General features: G+C 45.0%; 1 long non-coding RNA gene across 1 annotated transcript; it reads right to left on the bottom strand.

Moving 5' to 3' along the window:
* Positions 1-567: 567 nt before the first annotated feature.
* On the bottom strand, positions 568-3,002 carry LOC122461754. The gene is made up of 4 exons (XR_006283911.1): positions 2,959-3,002; positions 2,223-2,318; positions 1,590-1,701; positions 568-1,323 (listed from the first exon to the last, which is right to left on the bottom strand). It is a non-coding gene; the product is annotated as an uncharacterized LOC122461754 (long non-coding RNA).
* Positions 3,003-15,688: the final 12,686 nt, after the last annotated feature.

Here is a 15,688-nt window from a genome sequence, read left to right as displayed (position 1 = left end):
TTCACAAGAAATAATTCAGTCTTTGCCAAACCTGCCAATACACCCAGGACTGGGCCCTGATTTTCATCAGCTCCAAATCCCAGAAGCATCATTCTGAAGAAAATGCCATTTTGGGGTCTCATTTTTAAGAGGGTTGATATTTCTAGGCCCCTCCCTGGTATGCACCTTGGGCCTGTGGCGTGGCTCACTGTCTGCAACATGTCAGAAGGCTCATGCTAGGGATTCCCAACATGACATCCCTATTGCTTTTCAAAAGAGTAACCTCTCTTGGCTTATTGCCTTTCCCTCCTCCCCCATCAACCCCTCCAGCCAGCCTCTCCTGGGAGCATCAATCACAAAGTCGTGGGATGATCTAGTTGGGATTGGTCCTGCTTTGAGCAGGGGGTTGGACTTCATGACCTCCTGAGGTCTCTTCCAACCCTAATCTTCTATGATTCTGTGATCACTCAGTTACAGCTGTCTGATGGAGGCAGGAGGGCAGCTGAGACCTTGAATGACAGTAGGGAAGTTAATTTTCTCTCCTCCTCCCAGAACTTGTTCCACATTTTCTGTTAATGAGAGTGAGGGGGAGAAAGAGGAGAAAAAATGCTTTAAATTATTAATTGACAATATCATTATGTGTCATAACAGTGTGTCTGTGATGGGAGAAGAGAGTTAGCGTGGCAGGGCCTCAAGTAGCACAGCCCGGGCTGCACAATAGCATAGATCTGATTAAATATTGATGTGCACTAATTGGCAACAGGGTTTCAGGACAGCTTGGGCTTTGTTGGGATCATTTGTATTCCTGCTTTGGAAATGAAGAAAAAAACAAAACAAACACAAAACAAAAACACACCACACAAGCACAGCATTTTCATGTTTCAGTGTCATCCCTCCTCCTCCCTCATACTTTCTCTTCCTCCCCCTTCCTAATTTCTGCAATCCCTTTGTGTGTACAAATTAACATGGTCTTAACCTCCCTGGATTTGCTACAGTGCTGACATGCTACCAACACCCCTGTGCAATTAGGCTAAGATTGCAGAACCACATTTCATGGCAGAAAGGAGGCCTTGCCCTTGCAGACTGTCCTCTCCTTACTTTGCTGTCCATCCCGGGCTCTTAACCCTTTATCTGCCCTCTCCACCGAGAGCCAGTTGACAAGTCTTCTCAGGAACTTGTTGCTGGATGAGGTCAGGATCTTCTGTTCTGGAATGTTCTTTGGGTTTTGTTTATGTGATGAGCTAGGCCTAGGTGAGCTTAGCTCATATCATCTACAAAATAGTCTATTTTGAGCCTTAATCTTCTGTGCCTGAAGCTACAGGCTAATCTGTTCCATAGGGTCATCTGCAAAATTGTGGAGTTTCTGGTATCAGACACGGTCATCACATGTTCCTTTGGTTATTCTCACCATATCCAGCACACCCATCATGGACTGCAGACTGGCAGCCTCCACCACCCCTAATCACCCCACTTAGCCACAAATTGGCAGGTTGCTTCAACTTCAGAATAGCCAGTCTACCCATGAGCTCATCCAACCAGCAAGCTCCCTCAGTCAAGATTAGCCCATCTACCAAGTTGCAGGTTCCACCATGGCTATGTCTACAACCTACCTATTCACATGCCGAACTTGTTGGGTTCTACCACCATCAAATACCTGCCTTGGGATACAGGTTGGTGCCCACAGGTCACTCTCAGAAGAACCACCAACAAAACTGATACGTCCTGTAATAAAATCCCCATGTCAACCATTTGCTTCTCTGCTCCATTTCGTCATCCAAACTTTTAGCATCATTCTCAACAGAGGAATGTTCAGGGGACAAAATAATGTTCAGGGGACAACATAAGCAACATAGCAGAGGCAGTACCTCAGCTAAAGAATTAACTAGGGCTAGCCAAAAAATTTCCACCTAAACTGTTAGTGGTTTTTTTTGTTGTTGTTTTTTTTAATAGAAAATGGGATTTCCGATTAAATTAAAAAAAATTTAGTGATTTTCAGCCAAAAATATGCAGTTTGGTTTTCAGTTAAAAGTTGAAATTTTCCTTGAAAAACAAAACTCATTTTCCATCCAGTTCCCAGAATAATCAAGTGCAGTGACTAAGATGAGAACTTGGAGGAAGCACATAGGCCTATATCCTCAAAGTTATTTAGGCATTTTACTCCCATTGAAAGCAGTGGGAACTGGGTGCCTAAATACCTTTGAGGATTTGGGCCCTAGTGTGCTTTAACAACTGGTTCAGCTCACCTCTGTTGGTTTTATCATAGAGGAAGAGAGGACAGAACTTCCTGGTGGAACCTGATGAGTCCAACCAATCCAGCAAAACCAAGAAAGATGATTTACCTGTCAAGTTAAAAAGATGACAATGGGCTAATGTGAATATTGTTATTATAGGACCAAATCTTGAGGTCCTAATGTCACGCTGCCTGGTAAGAGTGCCAATTTCAGGTCAGAATTGGTGGTATATTATATCAGGAGATTTCACCAAGCCAGTAACAAAAGTGAGACCTTGTATCATTACACAGAAAGCCACACAACAGTCCCCAAGGCACTCCAGCCCCTGGTTATCATCCAGACAACCAGACTTAGTGATGAAAGATCATTAAAACCAAAATTCACCACACATTAGGGTCTTCCAATGCCAAAGGACCAGACACTTACCCCCAGGTCAACAGACATTTTCAGGGTCTCACCAAATATCACACTGCAGCCAATCCTTTAGTAATGGAAAACTTAAGGTTTATTAATATAAGAAAGAAAGTTATTAAGAGATGAAAATGAATCATACATTACAATCAATTTCAGCATTTATAGATCAGGATAATAGTGATGATATTAAATCTCCTAGCTTCCAATAGGATCACCCAAAAAGATTGGGGGTCATCAGTCCTGTGTTCAAAGCTTCCCTTTTTATAAAATCACAGTCCAGAGATTTGGAGCAGGAATGAAGAAAAAGTATGATGTCACAGTCTGCAATTTATACCTCTTAGTCCAGGAGCATGGAAAGTTACTGGCACAAACACGGAGTTCTGGGTCACATGTGCCTTGCTGAGCCATGAGGCATTCATTGCCTATATGCTGCCTGAAGAGGACGTGGGAGGGGTTCCAGGAGCGGATTGTCCTTAATGGCCCATCAAGAAGGCTGGCTAGCCTTAATGTAAATCTGTTCTGGGGTGTTACCCAGAAACACAGCAGGTTGGAGATACAAACACATAGCAAAGTTTTATAACTTCTTATACAATGATGATACATAGAATATCAGGGTTGGAAGGGACCTCAGGAGGTCATCTAGTCCAACCCCCTGCTCAAAGCAAGACCAATCCCCAACCCAACATGCATATACACAGGATAATCATACTTAGACTATAACTTTTCCAATGATACCTTACACTGTAGGCCAAGGCCTTTTTTTTTTTTTTTGTAAGAAGCAACAACCTTAGTAGGACAGCAGCAGCCATGAGCTAAGAAGCAGGGTGCCACGTCCCTCTAAACTGCACCAAAACAATATAATATGGGTTGTTAAGAAGCATTTCTGCACTAATAGCAGCAATGGTGACTAAACAGACAAATCTTAAGATGTATACAGAAAACTTTGCAAGATAACTCTCTGACAAAACCACTTACCAGCAGTTTTGGTTGAAAAGATTAATTGCTTTTGTCTGTTCTTTAATTTGTAATATTTCAATTTGTTTACCTATAGTTATCATGGTCTGTTCTTTAATTTGTTTTTGTCAAAATGTAAATTAACTCTTAGGTGGTGGGCTAGGATTGGTGAAAAATATGGTTTTGTAGTACTTTGGTTAAGGTATAGCTAAATAGGACCCAAGTTTTAACTATAAAAACTGGGGTCCAAAGGGAAGTTCTTTGGAACCTAGCTCCAGAACAGAGCCTAAGATTAGAGCTGCCAGACCTCAACACCCTGCTAACTATACTGATTGTGACTGACCATCAAGAACAGTTCATCTGCCTTGTTGGGAGTGATGAGCATTGTATGCTTAGTGTGTGTATTCCATTGATCAATTGTTAATAAAACCCAGGACAAGTAATGGTGGGTACTTAAAATGACCATGTTTTGCCCTGAAACAAAGTGCTGGGTAAGAACTGCTGAGCCAGCCCTGTCAGGCCAGCTCCAACTAAGGAAGGTAAATTGGAGTTGGCTAGAGAAACCTGTGCCTGATTGGCAAAGGGGAAAAAGCTGCCAGTCTGATTAGCCTGGGGCTGCATAAAAGCCTTGGGGGGGACAGAGAGTGGTAGCTCTTCTCTCCTGGCTGCAGAGGCTGGGAAGTCCTTCAGACTGAAACCCCCAAGCTGTATGTGGTGCAAAAATGTTGATAAATAAACTGCACTGGTGATTGCTGAGCCACAAGGTCTCTGAGTGGTATTTAGAGCAAAGGGGGCCCTGCTATGCCCTGTTACACTGGGTAAGGATGGGGTGCCTGAATTAACCAGATTATGCCTTGAGCCCATGGCAGGGTAATGGTGGGGTGCCCTAGGTTGTATGGGTAACACCACAACATACTTTGTACAAGATTTAGCACAATTGTGCAACAGTGATGATACATCAGGACGATATATTAGTGTCAACATGGTCACCTTTTATACAGTGTCACATCTTAGCTTTTTACTCAGTCCTTCCTATGTGAATTCCCACTGAGATCAAAAGAGGCCAAATTAATAGAGCACTAGCGTAGGATTCAGGAAACCTGGACTCCATTCCCCTTCAGTTGCAGAGCTCCAGTTGCAAACCCTCATATTAGTGGCATGCTGAGTAGTAGTATTACAAAACTAATAATAAATAAGGAGCCAGATATAATAGTCCACCAGAATGGAGTTTCCTTGTAGTACACATTGTTGAATGTTTCTTATGCTATACAATGAGAATTATTCTATTGGAAACATCTATTTCATATTGCATATCTCCCCAATCCATATTAATATTGATACCTGTGTGGGGTTGTATGGGGAAACCATATGAAAAGCAACTTTCCAGCTGCAATGAGCTCAATATAGACCATACTGCCTTAGCCAGAAGGGCACCCCTTTTCAGTTTACTTACCACAGCTACTGCCTGACCAAGAGGGTGCCAGTTCATGTCTTGACTGCTGGAACATGACTGCTGGAGACACACGACTGAGTCAAACTGCAGAGAGAGCTCTGCTAATTCGTTAACCTGCCTCAAGTGTCTAAACTAGTGTATGGCTGACAGGCAAGAGTAAGAGTGACATGGCTTTTTATCGTTGCAGATGGATCCTTGGGAGAGCTCAGAAACCATGTATTCTCCATAGCGTGAGATACCCTGATAAGGAGCACTGGAAGAAGAAACAAGTAGTAGTTAAGGAGGAAGAAAGTCTTTATTTTTTCTAGGACATAAGTTTGAAACTAACAACTAAAGGTGTGCCTGGCAGAATGACTAGAGATTACAGCTGGTTGAAGAATGCCCTCTCCCAAAAAACTTGAGAAATTTTAAAAAATTAAAAACTTACATTTCTCAGATTTATTTAATTTTTTTTTAGTGTAAAAACAAAACCCAGAACACTTTTGGTATTCCAAAATCTTTCAATAAAAACGTTCATGTTTTAGTAAAAAGTTTGGTTTTCAAAACCAAAAAATGACTACTAAAAATAGACAGTTTGGTTTTTGTTTTACCAAAAATCAATATTTTTTAAAGTTTTCTGATTTTTCTAAGAAAAACTAAAATATTTTGACCAATATGAAAATTTTCTGAAAAAAACAACAAAACAAAAAACCCACATTATTTTGTGCAAAGAAAACATCAGCCAGCTCTACTGGCGATCTAGTAGGATGAGACCTCTCCAAAATGGCTTCAGTGATATTGCATCCTCCCTTGTGCTATAAAAAAACCCTGAAATAAATGTGATAAAGCCATAGTACTAACATAAGTAGGGTCCAACCCAGCAGCCCTTGCTTCCACAAGAACTTCTTACTGACTGTGATAGGGTTTGGACTCATCACCGCTGGTGCTTCCCGCTGGTTGCTCCGGGAATTAGCTCTGTCCAGTCATGGAGCACCTTTTGCGCATGATGCTTTGCCCTTCATCTGCTCTGCTGCTTTGGGGACCCACGTTGCTCCCCGCTCGGCAGCATCCTTTTCAGGACACTGCCCTCCAGCAGTGCCAACTGCTCCAGTCTCACTCCCTTCTAGGGGTTTGGTGTTATCGGCAGTCTTCGATCTACACTAGCTCTAGTGGCCAACTGCAGCCTCAAAGTCTAGCCCCTTTGTCGCAGGGGTCAGCCACAGCCTGTATCAGGCCATGCTCCTCCTCAGCCAGGTGTGATACAACACGGGGACCCAGGCCCACTCACTACTCTGGGTCCCGACCCAGGGACCCTCTAGCAGCAGCCTCTCTGCCCTCCTTCTCTCCCCTTGTCAAACTATTGTCCCTGGGCCGCTTCCCCATCAGCCCTGTGCACCTGCTCAGCCCTTTTTAGCAAGGCCTGCAGCCTGGGGTTTTCCTTGGCCAGAGCTCCCCAGCACTGCTCTGTCCAAGGTGCTACCTTTACACTCAGGAGCCAGCCCTCCTCCCTTGCCAGTCAGGGAGAGACTGCCCTGCTCCCTAGCTTTTATATAGGACCTTGCCTCATCCTGACTGGCTGCCCCTTCCCCCGCCCAGATTGTCTCCCCCCAGGCCTTCCCTGATTGGCTGTTGGTTCGCACAGCCTCTTTGGCCTGGTTCAGCCCTTTTCTCAGGGGGTGAGGCTCTGCTGAGGTGCATCCGTGTCCATGAGAAATTCATTGAGAGTATTCATATGGAGATGTCCAAGGCTGAGGAAACTATCCAGCTAGAAAGGACTGCTGTCATGCTACCAGGGAAGGAGGATATGGCTCAGTCATAGGGAGGAAACTAGATGCTGATTACTTCTGGCAGCAGGCAGTGCTCCACCCCTACCCCCACCCACCCACCATAGTGGTGAACCATTATGTTGCCCTGGCAACGAGCCATGAGGAATTGCCTCCAAAGGTGGTGGAGGAGAAGCCATGTACCCCGAAGGCTGGGAGGATTGCAGCCACCACCCCCAGGAAGAAACATAGAGTAGTGGTGGTTGGTGACTCTCTTCTAAGGAGGACAGAGGCACCCAGCTGTCAGCCTGACATGACATCCCAGGAGGCATGTTGCCTGCCAGGCCCATATCTGAGGCATTATGGAGCGACTGTTGAGGATCATCCAGCCCTCTGATTACTACCCCCTCCTACTCATCCATGTGAGCACTAATGATACTGCAAGGTATGAAGCTGAGCAGATCAGAAGTGACTGAAGGGCTCTGGGAGTAAGAGTAAAGGAGTTTGGGGAACAGGTGGTGTTCTCTTCGATCCTTCCAGTCAGCAGTAGGGGCCCAAGCAGAGACAGATCCATCCTAGCGATGAATACCTGGCTGTGAGGATGGTGTCACCAGGAGGACTTGGCTTCCTTGACCATGGGATCCTGTTCCCAAAAGGACTGCTAAGCAGAGATGGGGTCCACCTATTGAGTAAGAGGAAGAGGAACTAGATTCATTGGTGGGGTAATACACATGACTGGAATACTGGTATATAAGGGTACAGCTTGCTCAGGAAGGACAGGCAGGGGAAAAGGGAGGAGGTGTTGCCTTATATATAAAAAACGTATACACTTGGACTGAGGTTGAGATGAAAATCGGAGACAGACTTGTTGAAAATCTCTACGTAATGATAAAAGGGGTAAAAAATAAGGGTGATGTCATGGTAGGGGTCTACTACAGACCACCTAACCAGGAAGAAGAGGTGGATGAGGCTCTACTAACTACTAACAAAACTACTAACAAAATCATCCAAAGCACAAGACTTGGTGGTGATGGGGGAATTCACCTACCCAGACATCAGTTGGAAAAATAACACAGCAGGGCACAGATTATCCAACAAGTTCTCGGAATGTATTGGAGACAATTTTTTTTATTTCAGAAGTGGAGAAAGCTACTGTGGGAGAGGCTGTTCCAGATTTGATCTGGACAAATAGGGAGAAACTGGTTGAGAATTTGAAAATGCAAGGCAGCTTAGGTGAAAGTGATCAAGCTGGAAGAGCATATTGAATGGGGTCCCACAGGGATCAGTTCTGGGTCTGGTTCCATTCAATATTTTCTTCAGTGATTTAGATAACAGCACAGAGAGTACACTTATAAAGTCTGCAGACAATACCAATCTGGGAGGGGTTGCAAGTGCTTTGGAGGATATTAATCCTATTCAAAATGATCTGGACAAATGGGAGAAATGGTTTGAAGTAAATAGGATGAAATTCAATAAGGATAAATGCAAAGTACTGCACTTAGGAAGAAACAATCAGTTGCACACACACAGAATGGGAAATGACTGCCTAGGAAGGAGTACTGCGGAAAGTGATCGGTGGGTCATAGTGGACCACAAGCTAAATATGAGTCAACAGTGTTACACTGTTGCAAAAAAAGTGAACATCATTTACAGGAGTGTTGTAAGCAAGACAAGAGAAGTAATTCTTCCACTTTACTCCATGCTGATTAGGCCTCAACTGGAGTATTTTGTCCAGTTCTGGGTGCCACATTTCAGGAAAGATGTGGACAAATTGGAGAAAGTCCAAAGAAGAGCAACAAAAATGATTAAAGGACTAGAAAACATGACCTCTGAAGGAAGATTGAAAAAATGCGTTTGTTTAGTCTGGAGAAGAAAAAAGTGAGAGGGGACATAGCAATCCAGCACAGCAGGTCCAGGGTTAGGGTCGGGGCTGCCACGGGGCCTGGGTTGCGGCTGCTGCCCAGCCCCACAGAGCAAGGTGCAGGTCAGAACTGCCCACGGCAGGGTCCAGCTCTGCACCTGGGCCTCTGTTCCTGGCCCCACTGTGGAGGGGTCTCTGGGCAGGAGGTGCTGGGCATAGGGGTCTGTGGGTGGTCTGTGGGCATATGCAGCCCAAGTGATAAATAGATTGAGAACCACTGGTCTAGATAATACTTAGTCCTGTTTTGAGTGCAAGGGACTGAACTAGATGACCTTTCGAGGTCCCTTCCAGTCCTACAATTCTATGATTCTATGAATTTCAGTGGGTGTCAGAAGCCTAACCACTGGAACAAACTCCCAAGGGAAGTGGTGGATTCTCAGTCTCTTGATGTCTGGACACCTTTCCAGAAGATCTGCTTTAGTCAAACACAGATATTGTGTTCAGTACAGAGAGAGCTGGGTGAAATTTTATGCCTGAGGTATACAGAAGTTCAGACTTGATGACCTAATGTTCCCTTCTGCCCTTAAATATTTGTTAACTCCCTTAGTTGCCATTGAAAATTCTAGTCCTAGTTTTTTTATGATCCAGTCCTTTGTACACAAGGAAATGGATTGATCCCAGCACAAAAGCCACCTTAAGTTCTAGGCTGTTATTCACCACATTTGTGAATTGTATTATCCCACACAGGACTGTGTACTTGGGAAAAAGTTTGGCTTGTTTGTTCTCTTTGCCTTAACGATCCCGCATAAAACATTATTCCTTGTAGTAAAAAGTGGGTTTTTTTGGTAAGTGTGTTTCTTTGTTTATTTATTTAGAAGTAACTCTTCAGCTCATTCCCTGCCCTCTGGCATCAAGTGCAATCCACTTCATAGGGAACCCGGGAGAGAGAGTCTCTGGAGGAGACCATGATGTAGGGGGAGCAGAACAAATGGCTGATTGATGAACAGTGAGGAGCTAAAGCAAGATGAAAAATAGAATGATGGGATTTATTTTAAAGGGGAATGGGCTGCTCTCAGAGACTAAAATGCCTTAAATTTTTTATTAAACAGAATCTTTTCAATAGACAAAATGAGCCTTTCAATCTTCTTTCTTTGCCTGTTCTTGCTCTCTCTCTCTCTCTCTCTCTCTCTCATATACACACAGAAAGATTTTTATTTTTCATTTCTTAGAGATTTCCTTTACTGTGCCTTAGTTTGAAAATAATCACCAGGCTAAAGACAGCATAAAGAACATCCCAATTCAAGAGAGCATTTGAACATGTCTATTCAGCCAAGCCCATAAGCATGCAAGGAGCTTAACATGGGATTTAAGCATGTGTTAAAAGTTAAGTGCATGCTTAAGTGCTTGGCTGAACTGGGGTGGACTGCTGAACTGAGGCTTGAAGAAGCAAAACCACCAGGTAAGTACCCACAGCTTCAGTACTGAATAAGGCTGAGGGTAGGTTTACTGCAGTAAATGAAATCCAGGGTGTAGTGGTAACTCCCAAATGCAAGAGCTCAAAATTTACTTGCTAAATGTAGCTAGAGGGAAAGTGGGGTGAGTGGATGGCACTTAATTCTCATGCCTTGATCCCTTTCTAATAAGATCTGGCATCAAAATTGGCAAAATTGGCAACCCTACTTACAAATATGCATCAAGGTTGCCACTAGCACTTAAAAAATTAAGGCAGAGATTTTGAAAGGATCCAGAAAGTTAGATGCCCAGAACTCCCACTGAGTTTCAACACAATCCCTGCCTTCATGACTCCCCCCAGTTTTGGTTGGATGTATTCCTGGAGGTTTCATCACAGGACAATCTTGGAGGATTGGCAACCCTATTTGTAAGGATTGTGAGTCACCTCTGGAAGAGCCAAAGCACTGTAAATCCCAGTGAAAGAACACCACCTAGTTCCTTCCATCAGCAGAACTCACAAAGGGAAGTAAGTATCATTATCCCCCTTTCTACAGATGGGGAAACTGAGTCACAGGGCGATGAAGTGATTTGCCCAAGATCACCCAACAGGCCAGTGGTAAAGCCAGGAACACAGCTCTGAGCTCCAGCATCCCAATGCAATGTGCTAGCCTGTAGTCCATATTCCCCTTTCCACTACTTGCCTTCTCCTTTGGTCATTTATTTTCAACATGGTTATTTTCTCCAGTTTTCCTGCATTAAGTTGGGTGATTCATCATGCCACCAAGCTATCGCCTGGTGAGCTAAGGTAACCTGATCAACAGAGAAAAAGAGGGCAGAGGGACCAAAAAAAAATGCAGCCAGACAATATGTGGTAATAGACATGGATGGGTGGATCAAAATGTATTTTATCATCATCTACTCCCAAAGTCTTTTAGTCCTGTTTCCCCACAGGCCTCTGACCTCGATGGCAGATCCACAGTTTCCTGGGGAAGAAAGCCTGAGCCTGTGCCTGTACCCAACTCCCCAAACTCAGTATCTTTTCTCAGCAGGTGTTTATCTCTTCTCCTGCCCCTTTCTAGCATTTTTCTCTGGCACTCCTAGGTACTGCTTCAGACTGCTAGAGTGCTACCTCACCCATACATCCTTCCATCCGTCCGTCCCTCCCATGGAATGAGCTGGGTGTGGCTTAGACAGCCCAGACCCTTCCACCTCTCAGCAGCCTCTGAGAAGACTGCTTAGCTGGAGTCAGCTGTTTTTCCCCCTTTCTCCCTCCCCCCCCCCCGTAACAGTTCAGTCTATCACACAGTCCTTCCCTATTGCCCTTGTCATTTCTTGGTGCCTAAAAGAGACTCACCTAAGGCAGCACCTTCTAGCTGTGATTACCAAGAGGAGTGGTTTGTGGCAGGATGGTTTTGCAGAGCTGTAGCACTCCCTTCTCTTTTAGTTCTTGTGTTGCCATCCCCAGCTCTGCCAGATGCACCTCAGGTGCAATGCACCTCAGGCTGCAGCCCATTTCTATTCCAGCCCTGAGTTCCCCCACATCCCCTACTCTGCCAGTGCACTTCGCCCAGGACCTGCAGCACCCTGTGCTGTTCCAGCTCTAGACCTCATTCAAAGCTAGATTCAGTCCTACTATGAATTTACCTTATGAACAAAAAAGGCAACTAGGAGGGAAGCATGTAATTGTGTAGCCACAGGTAGGATCTGAACTCAGTTCTCTGTACACCTACCCATGGTGTCACTAGATCCTTCTGTCTACCTATAGTGTTCATCACCATGGTATTGGGCACCTCATCTTATCTGGGCTGGGTATATGCAAATGGGTATATTTCTTTTCCCTTTCCTATACCTCAGTTTACCTCTCTGAAGGGGCACAGGGCCAGAGTTTAGTGTTTTCAGGATTTGAATATCTCTCACTATATCTATTATGCAGAGATAAATCTCTGAGAGAATGAAAGTGACACATAATTTGTAAAGGAAAAGTTTACTGTATGTATATAACCATTTGCTTATAATGCATGAAACAGTTGTGACTGTTACCAATAACAACTCTTTAAAGTTAAGATTTCCAGGGGTTCCCTCCCAAGTTATAGTACTTGTTGCTACCGCAAGTTCAATTATGCACATGCTTACCCTCTCCTAGGCCTCTTCTCTGGCAGGATTTACCCTCCTCTATGAAATGGTGTCCAAATCCTCTGTAGGGCACACCAGCTCCTTGAAGTCTGGGAAACAAGTCTGTGACTGGTTGGGTCACAGAAACCCCCTTAGAAGTGCCACCTGATGTACTGGGACTACCTCTGAGCCCATTTTCCCTGGCAGTTTGGGACTTCGGTACCTTGCCTGGTTGTGCCAGACACACTAGCCTGGTACAAATATAGACCCAGGTCTGAATCATGTCCCCCAAAAGCTGCAGGCTTAACTGAAAACAGCTTAAGAAGTGCTCCTGTCTCCAACACCCAGATACCCAGTTCCCAATGGGATCCAAACCCCAAATAAATCTGTTTTACTCTATATAAAGCTTATGCAGGGTACACTCATAAATTGTTCGCCCTCTATAACACTGATAGAGAGATATGCACAGCTGTTTGTTCCCCCAGGTGTTAATACTTACTCTAGGTTAATTAATAAGTAAAAAGTGATTTTATTAAATATAAAAAGTAGGATAAGTGGTTCCAAGTAATAACAGACAGAACAAAGTGATTTAACAAGCAAAATGAAACAAAAACATGCAAGTCTAAGCCTAATACAGTAAGAAACTAAATGCAGGTAAATCTCACCCTCAGAGATGTTCCAATAAGCTTCTTTTACAGACTAGACTTCCTCCTAGTCTGGGTCCAGCAATCACTCACACCCCTGTAGTTACTGTCCTTTGTTCCAGTTTCTTTTGGGCATCTCTTTGGGGTGGAGAGGCCATCTGTTAAGCCAGCTGAAGACCCTATAGAGGGGTTTCCCACGGCCCTATATAGTGTCTCTTGTGGGTGGAAACCCTATGTGTTTTCCTATGCAGAATCACAGCTACAAGATGGTGTTTTGGAGTCACATGGACAGGTCACATATCTATGCATGACCCAGTTCCCTACAGGCCAATGCCATTGCCCACGTTAGCCTGAACGTTCCCAGAAAAGCTCAGATGTGGACTGGCACCTCTCAAAGTCCATTGCCAGCTTAAGTGTTTCTTGATTGGGCACTTACTGAGAATAGGCTTTTCTTGAGAAGCTGACCAAATGCTTCACTGAGGCTACTTAAAATCAAACAAGTACATAGCCAATATTCATAACTTTGAATACAAAAATGATACATGCATACAAATAGGATGCATATATTCAGTAGATCATAACCTTTGCAGAGATATGTTACATGGCATATCCAACACAAAACACGTTCCAGCTATGTCATATTTACACTCATAAGGATATTTCTATAAAGCATTATGGGGTGCAACATCACAAAGTCATAGTCTAAGTGTCTCCCCTTGAGACTTTGCAATGGCCATCTTCAGTTTGCACAGCCTGCAGCAATTCTCATCCTCTTCTTCTCCAGTGTGGTGAGGGAATCTGCAGTCAAGCCAACAAACTGATAAAGTCCCTGGAACACTTTTCTTCCCACAGACCTTTCTGGTCCTTGAATTGCTCTGCCACTGAGTCCTCCAGTGGCTACCACTCCTCCTATTTATAAACTCCTCACCCTCCGCTTGAGTTCCTACTGGGTCCACCCTCAGGGAGTGACTGTGGGTATGTTCTGCCAGGCTGCTTGCCCACAATGGAAATCACCCACCTACCTTCAAACAGCTAATGAGCATGCCTTGTACCCACTACACCCAATTTCTATATGATACTGGCCCTTCCAGCAGAGTCACCCTGCCCAGCTCCAGCAAGGCTGTAGGTACACAGGGTCCCACAAAACAATAACAAGAACTATGTGTCCTCCCCATTGTTTTTTCCCATAGTCAGTGCAAGCCTGTTTTATTTTTTTTTTCTTCCTGAAGCAGGTTAAACAGTAAATTTAAATAACACAACAGCAGTTGGGTGAATAGGCAAACCTAAGAGTTTAAAACTGACATACTTTGGCTTTAATCAGGGAAAACATGGAATGGATTTTCACAGTTAAATATATTGCTGGAATGAGTGAATGTGCATCATCCTCAGCTACCTCTTTGGTGCATGCTCCAGTCTGCTTCTCTCAGCATGATAGAAGTGAGAGAAGGAGCACTTCTAGATCCCTATATTTGTTGGGAGTGGCAAGATCTTCAGCTCCTTTGACCAGGAAGAAAACATTTTCTTTTCAAGAGTGTCAATGGTGGAGGAGTGTGACGGGGTGTTGTAGTAAGAGGAGGCCCTGAAACATAAATTCTTGAATCAGAGGCCCAGTCTGAGGCCTGAAGCTTGAACCAAAGTAAAGCCTGAACCAAAGTACTTCCAGGCAGTGATAAGCAAAGCTGGGCTGTGAGCCAGAGGCAGGTCCCACTCACAGAAGTTGGCAAGAAAAGGTTGTTAGAGGCACGTGCACACACACACATAAGTGCTAAGGAGAGGAACTTGTGCCAAGATGGCGGCAAGACACTCCGTAGACATAACAAGGAACAGGCAGGTGCATCTTAAAGACAGGGTCAAAAGGAGAACATGATGGATAGATTCATTTGAACTATGATGAGTAATCTGTCCTGCAGCAGTATAAAAGTAGGTCCCGGAGTGCATATCTTTGTCCAGCCTAGGGGGAAGTGGAGTGTCCCACCACTGACTGATCTGTGTCCATTGCCAGGGAGCACAAATTCGTAGTATGCCCTGTAGAGTCTATAGGGAACTATTACTGTGCTTCGTTTGACAATAAACCTGGCTTGGGTTCCTTCATACCTTACTAGAGTCTGTGGTTTTGGGGGGTTCTCTCGGGGTCTGCTGTGTTAGCTATCTGCGCAGAGCTGGGGCAGCACACAGAGGGAACATGCACGCAGCCGACTGTTATCATCATCGAACAAGAGCGGAGCACCACACCAGTAGCTATTGACAACAGGTGTGTTCCCCATGCTGGTCCTGAAAGGGTTGAATTAGGCCAGGCAGGCCCAATCAACCAATTAAGCAGCAAGCAGGGGAGAGATTTAGGCTGCAAAGAGGCCACTAATTGGAAGCCAGGCTCATCTGGGCAGGAGCAGGGGCAGGGGTGAAAATGATCTGGTACAGGCCGATACTGCGTACTGGTAAGAACCCGCACCAGCCCATACCCAGCCCACATTAAAGTGCTGCCGTGGCCCTTTAAATCAACATGGGAACCCCTGGCAGCATGGGCCAGGTGGCCTGGAAGGGCTGTCTAGGGGATGCTGACCCCCCCCCAGCCCTGCCCCTTCTGCCCGAGGCCGCGCCCCTTCCGGGGCCAGAGCCACCCCGCCCCGTACTGGTAAATGGCCTAGTTACTTTCACCCCTGAGCAGGGGGGTCCTGTATAAAGCCCAAAGCCTGAGAATAGGAGGAGGCTGTAGGGAGGTAGGCTTCAGGCACTCCCTGGAGGTGTGCTGAAGGCCACAGGGGGACAGTTCATGGTTACTCCCTGGGAGATGGGAGGTTGACAAACTCAGAGAGGGGGGAATCTAGGAAGATAGGAGAAGGCTCATG

This window comes from Chelonia mydas, chromosome 9 (genome assembly GCF_015237465.2).
Source record: "Chelonia mydas isolate rCheMyd1 chromosome 9, rCheMyd1.pri.v2, whole genome shotgun sequence".
Taxonomy (NCBI): domain Eukaryota; kingdom Metazoa; phylum Chordata; order Testudines; family Cheloniidae; genus Chelonia; species Chelonia mydas.
This window is presented reverse-complemented; position numbering and strand designations above follow the sequence as displayed.